A 22,406-nucleotide genomic window follows, 5' to 3' on the forward strand; every position below is an offset into this window, starting at 1 on the left:
TTAGCAAGAAAGTTCCACAATTGGCTACGTAACTAAACTATCCGGGAACAAGTAACTAACATAATGCTAAGAAACTCTATTTACCCAGAACAGCAACATAAAACCATTTATTGTTTCCCAATCAAGGCCCGACTATCTCAATCTTCAGAGCCAATCCTTATCCCGGAAGTTACGGATCTAATTTGCCGACTTCCCTTACCTACATTATTCATCGACTAGAGACTCTTCACCTTGGAACCAGCTGCGGATATTGGTACGGCCTGTGAGAAGTTTGCGTGTCCCCACCATAAATTTTCAAGGTCCGAGGAGAAAATATCGACACAACAGTATATGTCATGCTCTTCTAGCCCATCTACCATATCTCTCTGCGAAAGACTTCCATGTAGTACGGCTATAAAACAGAAAGAAAACTCTTCCGATATCTCTCGACGGCTTCTTTATGGTCGTTCCTGTTGCCAGGATGAGCACGAGGCCCATATTTAATAACAAACGGATACTCAACAGGTTACGGAATTGGAACCGTATCCCTTTCGTTCAAAATTATTCAAGTGATTATATTCGCTTTGTTTATATAGTTAGGCATTTTTGTTTACTTGAAAATTTTCGGCTTTCGCCTTACTTAGGACCGACTAACTCGTGATCAACCACTGTTCACACGAAACCCTTCTCCACTCAGTCCTCCAAGGTCTCATTCGATTATTTGCTACTACCACCAAGATCTGTACCAATGGCAGCTCCATGCAGGCTTACGCCAAACACTTCTACGCATACCATGTACCTTCCTACTCACTAAAGTTTCAAATTTATATCACAAGTAATTAAATCATCTACTTTACGGTAATGTATAGGTATACAACTTAAGCGCCATCCATTTTAAGGCTAGTTGCTTCGGCAGGTGAGTTGTTACACACTCCTTAGCGGATTTCGACTTCCATGATCACCGTCCTGCTGTTTTAAGCAACAACGCCTTTCATGGTATCTGCATGAGTTGTTAATTTGGGCACCGTAACATTACGTTTGGTTCATCCCACAGCGCCAGTTCTGCTTACCAAAAGTGGCCCACGGGCACATTATATCATAACCTTGAACTTCATATCAAGAAAGTTAGGTTCTTACCCATTTAAAGTTTGAGAATAGGTTAAGATCGTTTCGACCCTAAGGCCTCTAATCATTCGCTTTACCAGATAAGATTATTTATATAATATTAAATGCACCAGCTATCCTGAGGGAAACTTCGGAAGGAACCAGCTACTAGATGGTTCGATTGGTCTTTCGCCCCTATACTCAATTCTGACAATCGATTTGCACGTCAGAACTGTTTCGGTCTTCCATCAGGTTTCCCCTGACTTCAACCTGATCAAGTATAGTTCACCATCTTTCGGGTCACAGCATATATGCTCAAGGTACGTTCCAGTTAGAGCATAAATAATTAAATATACATTATACATAACTATATGAACGCCCCGGGATTGTGTTAATTAGCTATAAATAGCTAAAAAACTAATCCCATTATTAGTCAAGTTAATTACGCTATTGGTTTACACCCAATAACTTGCACATATGTTAGACTCCTTGCGTCCGTGTTTCAAGACGGGTCCCGAAGGTATCCTGAATCTTTCGCATTGTTAATCATACAAGAGCATATAATAAACACAAAAATCAATGATAATTATGCCATTATATAATTCCAAAAATTAACGCTCTGTAATAATATAAATCTATCAGCACTTTATCAAATTAATAACATTTATTCTGTGTTAAAATGCAAGCAATTTAATTGGAATAAACTATAAGTTATATTTATGATAAATTTGGATATGCTAATAGATTACAATGTCCTTATATGGAAAAAATGCACATTATTCTTAATAATATTATTTAAATATTACAATTTTAATGAAATTTTCCATAACGGATATCAGGTTCATCGGCTTAACCTCTAAGCAGTTTCACGTACTGTTTAACTCTCTATTCAGAGTTCTTTTCAACTTTCCCTCACGGTACTTGTTTACTATCGTCTCATGGTTATATTTAGTTTTAGATGGAGTTTACCACCCACTTAGTGCTGCACTATCAAGCAACACGACTCTTTGGAAACATCATCTAGCAATCATTAACGTTATACGGGCCTGGCACCCTCTATGGGTAAATGGCCTCATTTAAGAAGGACTTAAATCATTAATTCTCATACTAGAATATTGACGCTCCATACACTGCATCTCACATTTGCCATATAGACAAAGTGACTTAGTGCTGAACTGTTTTCTTTTCGCTCGCCGCTACTAAGAAAATCCTTGTTAGTTCTTTTCCTCCCCTAATTAATATGCTTAAATTTCAGGGGGTAGTCCCATATGAGTTGAGGTTGTATATATAACTATATTTTGCCATAAATTCTTTATATATAAATGATAAAACAATCAATTAAATTCGTATTAAATAGTTCCAATAGTTCTTGTAAGCAAAGTCATTTTTATCCATTTAACGAACCAACGAAGAATAATAACAAAACCAAGATTTTCTTTTTCCGAATCATTAATAAGAGACAATTCTAGATGAAAAATATTTCAATTTTTTATGCTAGACATTTCTCAGTATTATTTGATTGAAAAAGAAAAATTTCTCTTCGTTTTTCACATTCAAATGTGAGATAATGTTTTCATTTCTTTTTTAATATTATGAATAAAATCATTATTTAATCCAATAATATACCATATGCTTATAAAAAATTTAATAAACACTTAATTAGCATAGTCTTACAACCCTCAACCATATGTAGTCCAAGCAGCACTATAAATTAATTAAAGTACATAACAGCATGGACTGCGATATGCGTTCAAAATGTCGATGTTCATGTGTCCTGCAGTTCACACGATGACGCACAGTTTGCTGCGTTCTTCATCGACCCATGAGCCGAGTGATCACCGCTTAGAGTTTTATAATTCAATTTTATAAAGTCAATATTGTTTTTATTGAAAGAAATTAAAAATACACCATTTTACTGGCATATATCAATTCCTTCAATAAATTTATTTTTATACCTAAAATAAATGTTGCGAAATGTCTTAGTTTCATATAAGATTATGTATCATAATAATCTGGTTATGGTTTGCTATTTTGGGTGACACATACTGCAAAATTTATATAAACATTAACCTGATGGATGACAGTACAAACATTTATATTTAGGTTGTTGCATTAGCCAACGTATGCTCATAACATAGATGAACAATACATATTCGCAACGCTGTATATTATGCGTCCATATACACCACACTTATTTTGATTACCACACATTCAAATTATTTTTATTTTAATTCGACTTCTACTTTCGAATTTAGTTTAGTTTCTTCGATTTCCATTTTCGAGAATTTGTTTTTATAGGAAACGCCGTTGTTGTAGTAAGTACTGCCACAAATACCACAGCAACATTAATAATGTTAAAGTCTTTTTATGAGTTGCCAAGCCCCACATATAAAATAAAAGCCATCTTCATTTATTTGACTTTAACTTTGATTCCGTGGAATCATTTTGTAATATTTTTATTTTGGTAAATTGTATTTTTGTATTAAACAAATATTATTAACGATAAGATATTATACAATAATGATCCTTCCGCAGGTTCACCTACGGAAACCTTGTTACGACTTTTACTTCCTCTAAATAATCAAGTTCGGTCAACTTTTGCGAAACAACCGTAACACGCAAGGCGTACAGTGATCACGTCCGGAGACCTCACTAAATAATTCAATCGGTAGTAGCGACGGGCGGTGTGTACAAAGGCAGGGACGTAATCAATGCGAGTTAATGACTCACACTTACTGGAATTCCAAGTTCATGTGAACAGTTTCAGTTCACAATCCCAAGCATGAAAGTGGTTCAGCGGTTTACCCGGACCTCTCGTCTAGAAAACACGTTGATACTTTCATTGTAGCGCGCGTGCAGCCCAGGACATCTAAGGGCATCACAGACCTGTTATTGCTCAATCTCATTATTGCTAGACGCAATTGTCCATTAAGAGCTAGTGTCCTTATAATGGGACAAACCAACAGGTACGCTCCACTTACATAACACATTCAAACACAATAAACATTTTACTGCCACCATGAATGAAGGCTACATAAGCTTCAGCACCATAATCCTGAAGATATCTATTTAATATATTGAGTCTCGTTCGTTATCGGAATTAACCAGACAAATCACTCCACGAACTAAGAACGGCCATGCACCACCACCCATAGATTCGAGAAAGAGCTATCAATCTGTCTTACACACTTATGTTCGGACCTGGTAAGTTTTCCCGTGTTGAGTCAAATTAAGCCGCAGGCTCCACTCCTGGTGGTGCCCTTCCGTCAATTCCTTTAATTTCAGCTTTGCAACCATACTCCCCCGGAGCCCAAAAGCTTTGTTCCGGGAAGCGACTGAGAGAGCCATAAAAGTAGCTACACCCAATTGCTAGCTGGCATCGTTTATGGTTAGAACTAGGCGGTATCTGATCGCCTTCGAACTCTAACTTTCGTTCTTGATTAATGAAAACATCTTTGGCAAATGCTTTCGCTTAAGTTAGTCTTACGACGGTCCAAGAATTTCACCTCTCGCGTCGTAATACTAATGCCCCCAAACTGCTTCTATTAATCATTACCTCTTGATCTGAAAACCAATGAAAGCAGAACAGAGTCTTATTTCATTATCCCATGCACAGAATATTCAGCATTTGAAGCCTGCTTTAAGCACTCTAATTTGTTCAAAGTAATAGTACCGGCCCACAATAACACCGTTTAAGAGCACTAGTGCAGTTTTTAAATAGGAGGAACATATGAAAAATACAAGTATTTAATCAAATAAAGAACTCCACCGGTAATACCTTACATACATAAAGGTATAGTACTAACCACAATTGTAAGTTGTACTACCCGTATGAAGCACAAGTTCAACTACGAACGTTTTAACCGCAACAACTTTAATATACGCTATTGGAGCTGGAATTACCGCGGCTGCTGGCACCAGACTTGCCCTCCAATTGGTCCTTGTTAAAGGATTTAAAGTGTACTCATTCAATTACAGGCCTCGGATATGAGTCCTGTATTGTTATTTTTCGTCACTACTCCCCGAGCTGGGAGTGGGTAATTTACGCGCCTGCTGCCTTCCTTAGATGTGGTAGCCGTTCTCAGGCTCCCTCTCCGGAGATCGAACCCTGATTCCCCGTTACCCGTTGCAACCATGGTAGTCCTAGATACTACCATCAAAAGTTGATAGGCAGACATTTGAAAGATCTGTCGTCGGTACAAGACCATACGATCTGCATGTTATCTAGAGTTCAACCAATATAACGATCTTGCGATCGCTTGTTTAGCCTAATAAAAGCACATGTCCCATAAGGTTCATGTTTTAATTGCATGTATTAGCTCTAGAATTACCACAGTTATCCAAGTAACTGTTAACGATCTAAGGAACCATAACTGATATAATGAGCCTTTTGCGGTTTCACTTTTAATTCGTGTGTACTTAGACATGCATGGCTTAATCTTTGAGACAAGCATATAACTACTGGCGGATCAACCAGAATATGTTTTCCTTCATATTCCATTCATATTTTTTGAATCGAAATAAGCAATATAATAGATATATAGATTTTCACTTTATATATTCCATGATTTTTATTATATTGAATAAAATTCAATATTCGCCTTTGGGTAAAATTTAAATTATAAATATAAGTAAAAAATCTATTCGATTACGGCCATTTTATATAGCATTCGTAATCCATATTTTCATTTTTAATTATACTTGTTTTACCAATATAACAAGAATTTCATATAATTATGTAATTATATTTTCTATAATTTTATCTTTTTATATATACATATTTCATTTAAAATATCATTTTATTTCCAACATACATAATTATTGTATCCACACATGTACAATTTTTGTTTAACCAATATAAATATTAAGTTAAATCATTTGCATTTTGAAGATAAATTTAAAATTATCTCTTTTCATATATCTCTCTGGAATATAAACATAAAACCAAGCGCATATGATAATATTTCCACATTTAATAATAATTTTATATTTCTTTTAAGAATCCATATTTGTATTATACCGTAACGATATAATAATCCAACTATACGGCAGGTAATAAATTAATATTGCCTGCCTCCAAAAATTAACGATAATATATGGAAACGATTTGTTATTCATATATAATAGAAACTTGACTTTGTTCAACGATATTATCTAAAAAGCGTATATTCCTATTATCCGCGGAGCCAAGTCCGTGTTCTATAGAACTGAGAAACAAATTTGTACGGATAATAATATACTTTATTTTATGTAACCAATATAAACATAATCCGAAATAAATATTTCGAATAATGCGGAGGTCGGCAACCACTGCCTACCTATAGTAGTTTTGAACCCGCTGTCCTCAAAGCGGGTATTTTCAATTCCGTTTGCCACCCAACATACGGTCTATTCTCTTATATATTAAGAGATTATAGGAACATTTCATTTTTTTTCCATTATTCATATATAATATGATTATTTTTTTTTTTATACATATAATAAATATTAATTTTTATATGTTTATTATTTAATTTACTCATATAATTGCCAAATTCATATGAATACATAAGTTTTGAACAATATGAGAGGTCGGCAACCACTGCCTACCTATAGTAGTTTTTGAACCCTCTGTCGTAATTCCGGTCGTTTACACTACTATACCCTCTCACTATAATGCTTTTCTCTATAATACTAAGAGAATATGGGAATATCTCAGCATTTTTTCCCATATACATATTAATAATTAACCATTTTCATATGTATATTATAATTTAATCATATAATTGCCAAAATCAATGAATACATAAGTTTTGAACAATATGAGAGGTCGGCAACCACTGCCTACCTATAGTAGTTTTTGAACCCTCTGTTCGTAATTCCGGTCGTTTACACTACTATACCCTCTCACTATAATGGATCTTTTCTTATTAATACTAAGAGAATGTGGGAATATTTCAGCATTTTTTCCCTTATACATATAATAATTAATCATTTCAATGATATTATTTAATTACTCATACAATTGCCAAAATCATATGAATACATAAGTTTTGAACAATATGAGAGGTCGGCAACCACTGCCTACCTATAGTAGTTTTTGAACCCTCTGTCGTAATTCCGGTCGTTTACACTACTATACCCTCTCACTTAAATGGCTTTTCTCTATAATACTAAGAGAATATGGGAATATCTCAGCATTTTTCCCATATACATATAATAATTAACCATTTTCATATGTATATTATTTAATTTAATCATATAATTGCCAAAATCTATGAATACATAAGTTGAACAATATGAGAGGTCGGCAACCACTGCTACCTATAGTAGTTTTTGAACCCTCTGTCGTAATTCCGGTCGTTTACACTACTATACCCTCTCACTATAATGGATTTTCCTATAATACTAAGAGAATGTGGAATATTTCAGCATTTTTTCCCTTATACATATAATAATTAATCATTTCATATGTATATTATTAATTTACTCATACAATTGCAAAATCATATGATACATAAGTTTGAACAATATGAGAGGTCGCAACCACTGCCTACCTATAGTAGTTTTTGAACCCTCTGTCGTAATTCCGTGGTTACACTACTATACCCTCTCACTTAAATGCTTTTCTCTATAATACTAAGAGATATGGAATATCTCTGCATTTTTTCCCATATACATATAATAATTAATCATTTCTATGTATTATTTTTAATTTACTCATACAATTGCCAAAATTCATGAATACATAAGTTTTGAACAATATAGAGGTCGGCAACCACTGCCTACCTATAGTAGTTTTTTGAACCCTCTGTCGTAATTTCGGTCGTTTACACTACATTACCCTCTCACTTAAATGGCTTTTCTCTATAATACTAAGAGAATATGGGAATATCTCTGCATTTTTCCCATAACATATAATAATTAACCATTTTCATAATGTATATTTTAATTTAATCATTAATTGCCAAATCATATGAATACATAAGTTTTGAACATATGAGAGGTCGCAACCACTGCCTACCTATAGTAGTTTTTGAACCCTCTGTCGTAATTCCGGTCGTTTACACTACTATACCCTCTCACTATAAGGATTTCTCTATAATACTAAGAGAATGTGGGAATATTTCAGCATTTTTTCCCTATACATATAATAATTAATCATTTTCATATGTATATTATTTAATTTACTTCCATATAATTGCCAATTCTATGAATACATAAGTTTTTGAACAATATGAGAGTCGGCAACCACTGCCTACCTATAGTAGTTTTGAACCCTCTGTCGAATTCCGGTCGTTTACACTACTATACCCTCTCACTATAATGGATTTTCTCTATAAACTAAGAGAATGTGGGAATATTTCAGCATTTTTTCCCTTATACATATAATAATTAATCATTTTCATAATGTATATTATTTAATTTACCTCATAAATTGCCAAAACTTCATAATGAAATACATAGATTTTTGAACAATATGAAAGATCGGCAACCACATGGCCTACCTATATAGTTTTTGAACCCTCTGTCGTAATTCCGGTCGTTTACACTACTATACCTCTCACTTAATGGCTTTCTCTATAATACTAAGAGAATATGGGAATATCTTAGCATTTTTTCCCCAACATATAATTACATTTTCATATGTATATTATTATTTACTCGTATAATTGTCAAAATCCTATGAACACATAAGAAACAATATGAGAGTCGGCGCAACCATAATATAGTAGTGATGACGAGGTGTTTGGCACTTGACACAATCCATTAAAGTCTTTATATTATTATTGAAAGGGACAATATCATATGCGTCACTAAATTGATGAGAGGTGTTTGGCAACTTGATACATCTTTAAGTCTTATATCAAAATTATATGATAGGACAATATCATATGCGTACTAAATTGATGACGAGGTGTTTGGCAACTTGACACAATCATTAGAGTCTGTATATTAATTATATGATAGGGACAATATCATATGCGTCACTAAATTGATGACGAGGTGTTTGGCAACTTGATACAATTCTTTTAAAGTCTTTATATCAAAATTATATATAGGACAATATCATATGCGTCACTAAATTGATGTCGCGATCGAACACTCGACGAGTGCAGACGTGCCTGCGGATCGACAGCAAATTGTTAGCAAATTGTTAGCAAATTGTTCACAGTTTAAGTCCCGTTACTTGTGCCCAGCCACTTCGCGTCGCGTGATCTTGTCGCGCGTTTTGATTGGCCCAGCCAACGTACCTAACGGTAGTTCGCACTAACACCATCGCACACCCGAGTGTGCGTGTTATCAGCGCAAAAAACCCAGTGCTCCGAAGCAGCGGTATAATTGCAAAGCAGGCAGCCAACGTGCTGCCTGGCTCACCGGCTTACGGTGCCCGGCTTCCCCCCCCCCCCTCCTCACTCCTTATCAACTTTGGAAAGATGGACTGGCAGGCCCCCCGCGCACCCACAAGCTTGGAACAACACACGCAAAAAGGCTCTGAGAACACGCAAGAGCAGCTCAGCAGCGAGGGAAGCACCTCGCATACAGAGCCGGGCGAGATAAAGCGAAAACCGGCAAAGAAAGCACAGGGAGAGGAGCTGGAAGATAAGCCAAGCACTAGCGCAGCTCTGCGCAAGAAGCTCGCCAACAACGCCTTCGCTTTACTCTCGACCGAAGAAGACGAGTACGACCAAGAGAGCTCTGATGACGAACCCGGACCTAAAGACGATTCCAAGCCCAAGACCCCCGAGAAACCAAAGCCCACCCCAAGACCATCAGCCACCTCCGATTTTATCCCGATGTGACCAACATCTCGGCACTCGTCAAGATGATCACGACTCTTGTAGGCCCGAAGAACATTTTACCTACAAGACCGTGAATGGCAACAACGTACGTGTCATGATGCCGGACAAAGAGTCCTATACAGCTCTGCGTCTCCAACTTGTGGCCCAAACAAGAGCATCGGACTTTCCAGCCGAAAGATGAACGTGCATACAAGGTTATGCATCAAAGGACTCCACCACTCCACCGATCGTGAGGAAATCATTGAAGACCTTCGCAGACAAGGGCACGCTGTTAGAGATCTGCAACAATCCCATTGGCAGAAGAACTAAAGAACCGCTGGAATATTCTTCGCCAACCTGGAGCCTTCCAGCAACAACAAAGACGTCTACCAAGTCAAGCGGATCTGCAGGTCGGTAGTAAACATTGAACCGCCGCAGAAAGTTCAACGACGTGCCTCAATGCTTCAGGTGCCAAGGATTCGTCATACCAGCGTTACTTGCTTCCTGGAATACCGAGTGTAAAGTGTGGAGGCCTCACGAATCGAGGGCATGTGAGAAGAGGGAGGACGACAAAGCGTGCTGCTTCCACTGCCAGGCGGACCATCCTGCGTCTTTCAAGGGATGCCTGCATACAAAAGGGCCAAAGCACTCGCTGCTCCGAAACCAAGGCCCGTCGCTAATGCTAACAAGGCGCCGGCCCGTGGCATCACCAAACGTCACCTCTGGCAGGAGCTACCGAGACGCCCTCAACGGAGTGCACGCAGCACCGCAGAATCCCACAACCCAGTCCAAACCCAAACAGAAACCCCACACTCCGGTCAAGATAGAAGCGATGTTCGCTCGCATGGAAGGAATGATGGAAAGGATGATGGAGCGCATGTTCACCCAGATGACACAGCTGTGGCCACCATTCTCACAGCAAGTCATGCAACTAAAGCTCCACCTAGTCGTCTGGAATGCGAACGGCCTGCAGAACAGCAAGGCATAGTCGAGCACCATCTGAAGACCCACCAGATCGATATCCTACTCGTAGCCGAAACCCACTTCTCCCCAGATCCACTTTAATATCAGCGGATATGACCTCATCCATGCAGACCATCCTTCTGGCAGAGCACGCGGTGGAGCAGCCATCCTCATCAGGAGCGGTATTCAATACCTAGAGCTGCCCGCGTTTCAGCAAGACTGGGCACAATGTCCTGTCATCAGGATTGTCAGCCCGCAAGGAGATTTAGACATTGGAGCGGTCTACTTTCCCCCCAGATACCGCATAACAGCATCTCACCTCAGTGAGTTCTTCGAGCATTTTGGGCCCCGCTTCATAGCAGCTGGAGATTATAACGCCAAACATTCTTGGTGGGGATCGCGCGCCAACAACCCCAAAGGGAAAACTCTGTTTGGGTACCTGCAACGCCACCGACTGGACTGCCACTCCACTGGCGAGCCCACTCACTGGCCAACGAATCCCCTCAAGACTCCAGACCTACTGGACTTTGCTGTGTCGAAAGGCATAGGGCATGCGAAGATCAGCTGCACAACAAATGCTGATCTCCTGTCAGACCACTGTGCAATAAACGTGCTAATCAACACGCCAGTCCTCAGGAAAACCCGCTCAGAAGGCTCACTGGAAAATATACCGACGCCGCCAAGTTCGCGTCCTGGATGCTCTCCACCGTCAATCCGAACCCCATCCTCACACACCCAGGAACATTGATGAAGCTATCGGGAATCTCACCAGGCAGATGCAAAACGCTGCGGAATTCGCAAGCCCACCGCCACCAAAGACTGCGAGAACACCTAGCAGGGACCTCCACCTCTGGTCCCCGGAAATTGCGGCACTCGTGACTGAGAAGAGGCGTCTCAGGAGAGTTTGGTTCTTGACGCGCAATCCAAGAGACAAAACAGCGCTCAATCACGCCACAAAGGAGTTGAAGGACAGATCTCCAGCCTACGCCAGGACTCCTTCCTCAGATTCCTCGAGGAACTCTCTCCCGGGGACCCAGACCACAATCTGTGGAACGTCACCCGCCACATTAAACGACCAGCCAAAAAGGTTTCCGCAGTGCGCAAAGCAGATGGATCCTGGTGCCTTTCGGATGCTGAAAGAGCAGAAGCTTTCGCCGAACACTTTACAACGCCTTCTCTCCGTTCGACTGCTGCACTGCCGAAGAACATGCTGAAACAGCCCGGTTCTCAATAGCCCAAGCTCTCCCGGTCCCCCGTTGGAACCAGTCGACCCTGAGGAAGTTGCGCAGGAGATTGCTCTACTGAAGAACAACAAATCTCCAGGCCTGGATCGTATAGATGCGGCGGCCCTAAAAATGCTCCCATCCCGCTGCACACAAATGCTGGCCAGCATTTACAACAGCTGCTTCCGGCTAGGGTACTTCCCGGAAGAGTGGAAAAGAGCAGAGGTTATTGTCCTCCTCAAGCCTGGTAAGCCTGAAGCCAATCTCGCCTCCTATCGTCCGATTAGTTTGCTGGCATCCTCTCCAAAATACTCGAAGAGTATTTTTGCGCAGAGTATTGCCAGTACTGGATGAGGCTGGTTGATCCCCGATCACCAGTTTGGCTTCAGGCGCTCCCACGGAACACCAGAGCAATGCCACCGGCTAGTCGAACGGATCCTCGAGGCATTCGAGCAAAAGAAATACTGCTGCGCTGTAATGCTCGACGTGAAGCAGGCATTCGACAGAGTTTGGCATCCTGGACTCCTCCATAAACTCAAATCCTACCTCCCAAGCCCCCATTTTACCCTCCTCAAATCCTACACTGAGGGAAGAGCATTCCAAGTCAGATGCGGAAGTGCAATAAGCCTACCCAGACTGATCAGAGCTGGAGTTCCGCAAGGCAGTGTGCTCGGACCAATACTGTACACCCTTTACACCGCAGACCTTCCCATAATCCCCTCCAGGAACCTAACTATAGCGACTTATGCAGATGACACGGCTTTCCTCGCCTCCTCATCCGACCCACGAGAAGCCTCCGAAACATCCAAAGGCAAATGGACGCGCTACATCCCTGGCTCAGCAGGTGGAACATCGTAGTGAACGCGGAAAAATCTACCCAAACAACATTTGCACTAAGGAGAGGAGACTGCCCACCGGTCACGCTAAACGGAGTCATCATTCCCAACGCACCCGCACCCAATACCTAGGACTTACCCTGGACCGCAGGCTCACTTGGCGTCCCCACATCGTCAGCAAACGCATACAGGCCGATGCGCGTCTGAGGCAGATGCATTGGCTTATTGGGAGAGGGTCCAAGCTAAGGCAGAACCACAAATCCTGGTGTACAAGGCAATTCTCAAGCCCATCTGGACCTACGGGATACAGCTATGGGGCACGGCAAGCCACACGAATCGCCTGCGTATACAGCGGTTCCAGAATAGGTGCTTGAGAATTGCCTGTAATGCGCATCCCTACCACGAGAATGTCGCCATACATAGGGAACTTGGAATCCCACAAGTCGCTGATGAAATCTCCAGGCTCAGCGAGAGATACCTGAAAAGGCTCGAAAACCACCCTAACCACCTCGCCACCAACCTGTTAGACAATAGCCAAACAAGCAGACGTCTCATGAGGAGACACCCTCTCGATCTTCCACAACAATAGACAACACATATAAAACCCGCCACAAATACATGTACAATAGTATCCCTTAAGCTAATGTTCCCCCGCAAAACCATTTAATTATTGTCCACTAGGACAGATTTTAAATAAATAAACGCACGCTAAAGAAAACTAAATTGATGACGAGGTGTTTGGCAACTTGACACAATCCATTAAAGTCTTTATATTAATTATATGATAGGGACAATATCATATGCGTCACTAAATTGATGACGAGGTGTTTGGCAACTTGATACAATTCTTTAAAGTCTATATATCAAAAATTATATGATAGGGACAATATCATATGCGTCACTAAATTGATGACGAGGTGTTTGGCAACTTGACACAATTCATTAAAGTCTGTATATTAATTATATGATAGGGACAATATCATATGCGTCACTAAATTGATGACGAGGTGTTTGGCAACTTGATACAATTCTTTAAAGTCTTTATATCAAAAATTATATGATAAGGACAATATCATATGCGTCACTAAATTGATGACGAGGTGTTTGGCAACTTGACACAATCCATTAAAGTCTTTATATTAATTATATGATAGGGACAATATCATATGCGTCACTAAATTGATGACGAGGTGTTTGGCAACTTGATACAATTCTTTAAAGTCTTTATATCAAAAATTATATGATAAGGACAATATCATATGCGTCACTAAATTGATGACGAGGTGTTTGGCAACTTGACACAATTCATTAAAGTCTTTATATTAATTATATGATAGGGACAATATCATATGCGTCACTAAATTGATGACGAGGTGTTTGGCAACTTGACACAATCCATTAAAGTCTTTATATTAATTATATGATAGGGACAATATCATATGCGTCACTAAATTGATGACGAGGTGTTTGGCAACTTGATTCAATTCTTTAAAGTCTTTATATCAAAATTATATGATAAGGACAATATCATATGCGTCACTAAATTGATGACGAGGTGTTTGGCAACTTGACACAATTCATTAAAGTCTGTATATTAATTATATGATAGGGACAATATCATATGCGTCACTAAATTGATGACGAGGTGTTTGGCAACTTGATACAATTCTTTAAAGTCTTTATATCAAAAATTATATGATAGGGACAATATCATATGCGTCACTAAATTGATGACGAGGTGTTTGGCAACTTGACACAATCCATTAAAGTCTTTATATTAATTATATGATAGGGACAATATCATATGCGTCACTAAATTGATGACGAGGTGTTTGGCTACAGGAAAAAATCATTTATTTATCGAATCATCAAGCAAAGGATAAGCTTCAGTGGATCGCAGTATGGCAGCTGCTCAACCACTTACAACACCTTGCCTGTTACAAAAGTCGTTTACAATTGATTCTAGGCTTTGTCATTGTATTAAATAATGCTTTTATATGTAACTAGCGCGGCATCAGGTGATCGAAGATCCTCCTAATTTACTATGTTACAAATTACATTGGCATCACATCCATTGTCGTTTATAAAATAAATTATAAACTTTAAATGGTTTAGAAGCCATACAATGCAAATTGCCCCTTATTTATCATTGCAGTCCAGCACGGATACGACCTTAGAGGCGTTCAGGCATAATCCAACGGACGTAGCGTCATACCACTGTTCGCTCGAACAAGTATTGTGCCATTGGTCCGTACCTGCGGTTCCTCTCGTACTACGCAGGAATGCTGTCGCAACAACGTTTTGTCATTAGTAGGGTAAAACTAACCTGTCTCACGACGGTCTAAACCCAGCTCACGTTCCCTTGCATGGGTGAACAATCCAACGCTTGGTGAATTTTGCTTCACAATGATAGGAAGAGCCGACATCGAAGGATCAAAAAGCGACGTCGCTATGAACGCTTGGCCGCCACAAGCCAGTTATCCCTATGGTAACTTTTCTGACACCTCTTGTTAAAAACTCTTTAAACCAAAAGGATCGATAGGCCGAGCTTTTGCTGTCCCTGTGTGTACTGAACACCGAGATCAAGTCAGCATTTGCCCTTTTGCTCTATGTGTGGTTTCTGTCCGCACTGAGCTGGCCTTGGGACACCTCCGTTATTATTTGAGAGATGTACCGCCCCAGTCAAACTCCCTACCTGGCAATGTCCTTGAATTGGATCATACCTGAGTAATTGGAGTTATACCAAATTTTCAAATCAAAAATACATAAATGCATCGTTTTATTAAAGAATTTGTTTGCGATTATATAACAAACTCGTGATACTTTGATCAAGAAGCTTGCATCAAAACCCAATACCATAAGATATAATAAATATATCCGTATAATGGCTAGGAAATGATACACGTTCCATTTAATCAAGTAAGTAAGGAAACAATAAGAGTAGTGGTATTTCATTGACGATACCAAACCGAGGTCTAATATCTCCCACTTATTCTACACCTCTTATGTCTCCTTACACTGCCAGATTAGAGTCAAGCTCAAAAGGGTCTTCTTTCCCCGCTAATTATTCCAAGCCCGTTCCCTTGGCTGTGGTTTCGCTAGATAGTAGATAGGGACAGTAGGAATCTCGTTAATCCATTCATGCGCGTCACTAATTAGATGACGAGGCATTTGGCTACCTTAAGAGAGTCATAGTTACTCCCGCCGTTGACCCGCGCTTACTTGAATTTCTTCACTTTGACATTCAGAGCACTGGGCAGAAATCACATTGTGTCAACACCCGCTAGGGCCATCACAATGCTTTGTTTTAATTAGACAGTCGGATTCCCCAAGTCCGTGCCAGTTCTGAATTGATTGTTAATTGATAATCGTTATAATTGATAAGAACTAATTGGTTTAACCCAAATAGTATTCTTAAAAATTTTAGCAAGAAAGTTCCACAATTGGCTACGTAACTAAACTATCCGGGAACAAGTAACTAACATAAATGCTAGAAACTCTATTTACCCAGAACGAGCACATAAACCATGTTATTGTTTCCCAATCAAGCCCGACTATCTCAATCTTCAGAGCCAATCCTTATCCCGAAGTTACGGATCTAATTTGCCGACTTCCCTTACCTACATTATTCTATCGACTAGAGACTCTTCACCTTGGAGACCAGCTGCGGATATTGGTACGGCCTGTTGAGAAGTTTGCGTGTCCCCACCATAAATTTTCAAGGTCCGAGGAGAAAATATCGACACAACAGTATATGTCATGCTCTTCTAGCCCATCTACCATATCTCTCTGCGAAAGACTTCCATGGTAGTACGGCTATAAAACAGAAAAGAAAACTCTTCCGATATCTCTCGACGGCTTCTTTATGGTCGTTCCTGTTGCCAGGATGAGCACGAGGCCCATATTTAATAACAAACGGATACTCAACAGGTTACGGAATTGGAACCGTATTCCCTTTCGTTCAAAATTATTCAAGTGTATTATATTCGCTTTGTTTATATAGTTAGGCATTTTTGTTTTACTTGAAAATTTTCGGCTTTCGCCTTGAACTTAGGACCGACTAACTCGTGATCAACCACTGTTCACACGAAACCCTTCTCCACTTCAGTCCTCCAAGGTCTCATTCGATTATTTGCTACTACCACCAAGATCTGTACCAATGGCAGCTCCATGCAGGCTTACGCCAAACACTTCTACGCATACCATTGTACCTTCCTACTCACTAAAGTTTCAAAATTTATATCACAAGTAATATAAATCATCTACTTTAGCGGTAATGTATAGGTATACAACTTAAGCGCCATCCATTTTAAGGGCTAGTTGCTTCGGCAGGTGAGTTGTTACACACTCCTTAGCGGATTTCGACTTCCATGATCACCGTCCTGCTGTTTTAAGCAACCAACGCCTTTCATGGTATCTGCATGAGTTGTTAATTTGGGCACCGTAACATTACGTTTGGTTCATCCCACAGCGCCAGTTCTGCTTACCAAAGTGGCCCACTGGGCACATTATATCATAACCTTGAACTTCATATCAAGAAAGTTAAGGTTCTTACCCATTTAAAGTTTGAGAATAGGTTAAGATCGTTTCGACCCTAAGGCCTCTAATCATTCGCTTTACCAGATAAGATTATTTTATATAATATTAAAATGCACCAGCTATCCTGAGGGAAACTTCGGAAGGAACCAGCTACTAGATGGTTCGATTGGTCTTTCGCCCCTATACTCAATTCTGACAATCGATTTGCACGTCAGAACTGTTTCGGTCTTCCATCAGGGTTTCCCCTGACTTCAACCTGATCAAGTATAGTTCACCATCTTTCGGGTCACAGCATATATGCTCAAGGTACGTTCCAGTTAGAGGCATAAATAATATAAATATACATTATACATAACTATATAGAACGCCCCGGGATTGTGTTAATTAGCTATAAATAGCTAAAAAACTAATCCCATTATTAGTCAAGTTAATTACGCTATTAGGTTTACATCCCAATAACTTGCACATATGTTAGACTCCTTGGTCCGTGTTTCAAGACGGGTCCCGAAGGTATCCTGAATCTTTCGCATTGTTAATCATACAAGAGCATATAATAAACACAAAAATCAATGATAATTATGCCATTATATAATTCCGAAAAATTAACGCTCTGTAATAATATAAATCTATCAGCACTTTATCAAATTAATAACATTTATTCTGTGTTAAAATGCAAGCAATTTAATTGGAATAAACTATAAGTTATATTTTATGATAAATTTGGGATATGCTAATAGATTACAATGTCCTTATATGGAAAAAATGCACATTATTCTTAATAATATTATTTAAATATTACAATTTTAATGATGAATTTTCCATAACGGATATTCAGGTTCATCGGGCTTAACCTCTAAGCAGTTTCACGTACTGTTTAACTCTCTATTCAGAGTTCTTTTCAACTTTCCCTCACGGTACTTGTTTACTATCGGTCTCATGGTTATATTTAGTTTTAGATGGAGTTTACCACCCACTTAGTGCTGCACTATCAAGCAACACGACTCTTTGGAAACATCATCTAGCAATCATTAACGTTATACGGGCCTGGCACCCTCTATGGGTAAATGGCCTCATTTAAGAAGGACTTAAATCATTAATTTCTCATACTAGAATATTGACGCTCCATACACTGCATCTCACATTTGCCATATAGACAAAGTGACTTAGTGCTGAACTGTTTTCTTTTCGCTCGCCGCTACTAAGAAAATCCTTGTTAGTTTCTTTTCCTCCCCTAATTAATATGCTTAAATTCAGGGGGTAGTCCCATATGAGTTGAGGTTGTATATATAACTATATTTTGCCATAAATTCTTTATATATAAATGATAAAACAATCAATTAAATTCGTTATAAATAGTTCCAATAGTTCTTGTAAGCAAAGTCATTTTTATCCATTTAACGAACCAACGAAGAATAATAACAAAACCAAGATTTTTCTTTTTCCGAATCATTAATAAGAGACAATTCTAGATGAAAAATATTTCAATTTTTTATGCTAGACATTTCTCAGTATTATTTGATTGAAAAAGAAAATATTTCTCTTCGTTTTTCACATTCAAATGTGAGATAATGTTTTTCATTTCTTTTTTAATATTATGAATAAAATCATTATTTAATCCAATAATATACCATATGCTTATAAAAAATTTATAAACAACTTAATTAGCATAGTCTTACAACCCTCAACCATATGTAGTCCAAGCAGCACTATAAAATTAATTAAAGTACATAACAGCATGGACTGCGATATGCGTTCAAAATGTCGATGTTCATGTGTCCTGCAGTTCACACGATGACGCACAGTTTGCTGGCGTTCTTCATCGACCCATGAGCCGAGTGATCCACCGCTTAGAGTTTTATAATTCAATTTTATATAATGTCAATATTGTTTTTATTGAAAGAAATTAAAATACACCATTTTACTGGCATATATCAATTCCTTCAATAAATTTATTTTATACCTAAAATAAATGTTGCGAAATGTCTTAGTTTCATATAAGCATTATGTATCATAATAATCTGGTTATGGTTTGCTATTTTGGGTGACACATACTGCAAAATTTATATAAAACATTAACCTGATGGATGACAGGTACAAACATTGTATATTTTAGGTTGTTGCATTAGCCAACGTATGCTCATAACATAGATGAACAATACATATTCGCAACGCGTGTATATTATGGTCCATATACACACACACTTATTTTGATTACCACACATTCAAAGTTATTTTTATTTTAATTCGACTTCTACTTTCGAATTTAGTTTAGTTTCTTCGATTTCCATTTTCGAGAATTTGTTTTTATAGGAAACGCCGTTGTTGTAGTAAGTACTGCCACAAATACGCACAGCAACATTAATAATGTTAAAGTCTTTTTATGAGGTTGCCAAGCCCCACATATAAAATAAAAGCCATCTTCATTTTATTTTGACTTTAACTTTTGATTCCGTGGAATCATTTTGTAATATTTTTATTTTGGTAAATTGTATTTATTTGTATTATAACAAATATTTATTAACGATAAGGATATTATACAATAATGATCCTTCCGCAGGTTCACCTACGGAAACCTTGTTACGACTTTTACTTCCTCTAAATAATCAAGTTCGGTCAACTTTTGCGAAACAACCGTAACACGCAAGGCGTCACAGTGATCACGTCCGGAGACCTCACTAAATAATTCAATCGGTAGTAGCGACGGGCGGTGTGTACAAAGGGCAGGGACGTAATCAATGCGAGTTAATGACTCACACTTACTGGGAATTCCAAGTTCATGTGAACAGTTTCAGTTCACAATCCCAAGCATGAAAGTGGTTCAGCGGTTTACCCGGACCTCTCGGTCTAGGAAATACACGTTGATACTTTCATTGTAGCGCGCGTGCAGCCCAGGACATCTAAGGGCATCACAGACCTGTTATTGCTCAATCTCATTATTGCTAGACGCAATTTGTCCATTTAAGAAGCTAGTGTCCTTATAATGGGACAAACCAACAGGTACGGCTCCACTTACATAAACACATTCAAACACAATAAACATTTTACTGCCACCATGAATGAAGGCTACATAAGCTTCAGCACCATAATCCTGAAGATATCTATTTAATATATTTGAGTCTCGTTCGTTATCGGAATTAACCAGACAAATCACTCCACGAACTAAGAACGGCCATGCACCACCACCCATAGATTCGAGAAAGAGCTATCAATCTGTCTTACACACTTATGTTCGGACCTGGTAAGTTTTCCCGTGTTGAGTCAAATTAAGCCGCAGGCTCCACTCCTGGTGGTGCCCTTCCGTCAATTCCTTTAAGTTTCAGCTTTGCAACCATACTTCCCCCGGAGCCCAAAAGCTTTGGTTTCCCGGGAAGCGACTGAGAGAGCCATAAAAGTAGCTACACCCAATTGCTAGCTGGCATCGTTTATGGTTAGAACTAGGGCGGTATCTGATCGCCTTCGAACCTCTAACTTTCGTTCTTGATTAATGAAAACATCTTTGGCAAATGCTTTCGCTTAAGTTAGTCTTACGACGGTCCAAGAATTTCACCTCTCGCGTCGTAATACTAATGCCCCCAAACTGCTTCTATTAATCATTACCTCTTGATCTGAAAACCAATGAAAGCAGAACAGAGGTCTTATTTCATTATCCCATGCACAGAATATTCAGGCATTTGAAGCCTGCTTTAAGCACTCTAATTTGTTCAAAGTAATAGTACCGGCCCACAATAACACTCGTTTAAGAGCACTAGTGCAGGTTTTTAAATAGGAGGAACATATGAAAAAATTTTTTTTTTTTTTTTTTTTTTTTTTTAGCGTGCGTTTATTTATTTAAAATCTGTCCTAGTGGACAATAATTAAATGGTTTTGCGGGGGAACATTAGCTTAAGGGATACTATTGTACATGTATTTGTGGCGGGTTTTATATGTGTTGTCTATTGTTGTGGAAGATCGAGAGGGTGTCTCCTCATGAGACGTCTGCTTGTTTGGCTATTGTCTAACAGGTTGGTGGCGAGGTGGTTAGGGTGGTTTTCGAGCCTTTTCAGGTATCTCTCGCTGAGCCTGGAGATTTCATCAGCGACTTGTGGGATTCCAAGTTCCCTATGTATGGCGACATTCTCGTGGTAGGGATGCGCATTACAGGCAATTCTCAAGCACTATTCTGGAACCGCTGTATACGCAGGCGATTCGTGTGGCTTGCCGTGCCCCATAGCTGTATCCCGTAGGTCCAGATGGGCTTGAGAATTGCCTTGTACACCAGGATTTTGTGGTTCTGCCTTAGCTTGGACCCTCTCCCAATAAGCCAATGCATCTGCCTCAGACGCGCATCGGCCTGTATGCGTTTGCTGACGATGTGGGGACGCCAAGTGAGCCTGCGGTCCAGGGTAAGTCCTAGGTACTTGGGTGCGGGTGCGTTGGGAATGATGACTCCGTTTAGCGTGACCGGTGGGCAGTCTCCTCTCCTTAGTGCAAATGTTGTTTGGGTAGATTTTTCCGCGTTCACTACGATGTTCCACCTGCTGAGCCAGGGATGTAGCGCGTCCATTTGCCTTTGGATTGTTTCGGAGGCTTCTCGTGGGTCGGATGAGGAGGCGAGGAAAGCCGTGTCATCTGCATAAGTCGCTATAGTTAGGTTCCTGGAGGGGATTATGGGAAGGTCTGCGGTGTAAAGGGTGTACAGTATTGGTCCGAGCACACTGCCTTGCGGAACTCCAGCTCTGATCAGTCTGGGTAGGCTTATTGCACTTCCGCATCTGACTTGGAATGCTCTTCCCTCAGTGTAGGATTTGAGGAGGGTAAAATGGGGGCTTGGGAGGTAGGATTTGAGTTTATGGAGGAGTCCAGGATGCCAAACTCTGTCGAATGCCTGCTTCACGTCGAGCATTACAGCGCAGCAGTATTTCTTTTGCTCGAATGCCTCGAGGATCCGTTCGACTAGCCGGTGGCATTGCTCTGGTGTTCCGTGGGAGCGCCTGAAGCCAAACTGGTGATCGGGGATCAAA

The 22,406-nt window shown here is 39.5% G+C and overlaps 1 non-coding gene and 2 pseudogenes across 1 annotated transcript; all 3 read right to left on the reverse strand.

Annotated features, from left to right (window-relative positions):
* Positions 1-2,756: 2,756 nt before the first annotated feature.
* LOC116802365 lies at positions 2,757-2,933 on the reverse strand (annotated as a pseudogene).
* An 11,794-nt stretch (positions 2,934-14,727) lies between these two features.
* Positions 14,728-18,687, reverse strand: LOC116802382. Its single transcript, XR_004362724.1, has one exon. It is a non-coding gene; the product is annotated as a large subunit ribosomal RNA (ribosomal RNA).
* Positions 18,688-19,081: 394 nt separating this feature from the next.
* LOC116802363 lies at positions 19,082-19,261 on the reverse strand (annotated as a pseudogene).
* Positions 19,262-22,406: the final 3,145 nt, after the last annotated feature.

Source organism: Drosophila sechellia, chromosome X (genome assembly GCF_004382195.2).
Source record: "Drosophila sechellia strain sech25 chromosome X, ASM438219v1, whole genome shotgun sequence".
In the NCBI taxonomy this organism is placed as follows: domain Eukaryota; kingdom Metazoa; phylum Arthropoda; class Insecta; order Diptera; family Drosophilidae; genus Drosophila; species Drosophila sechellia.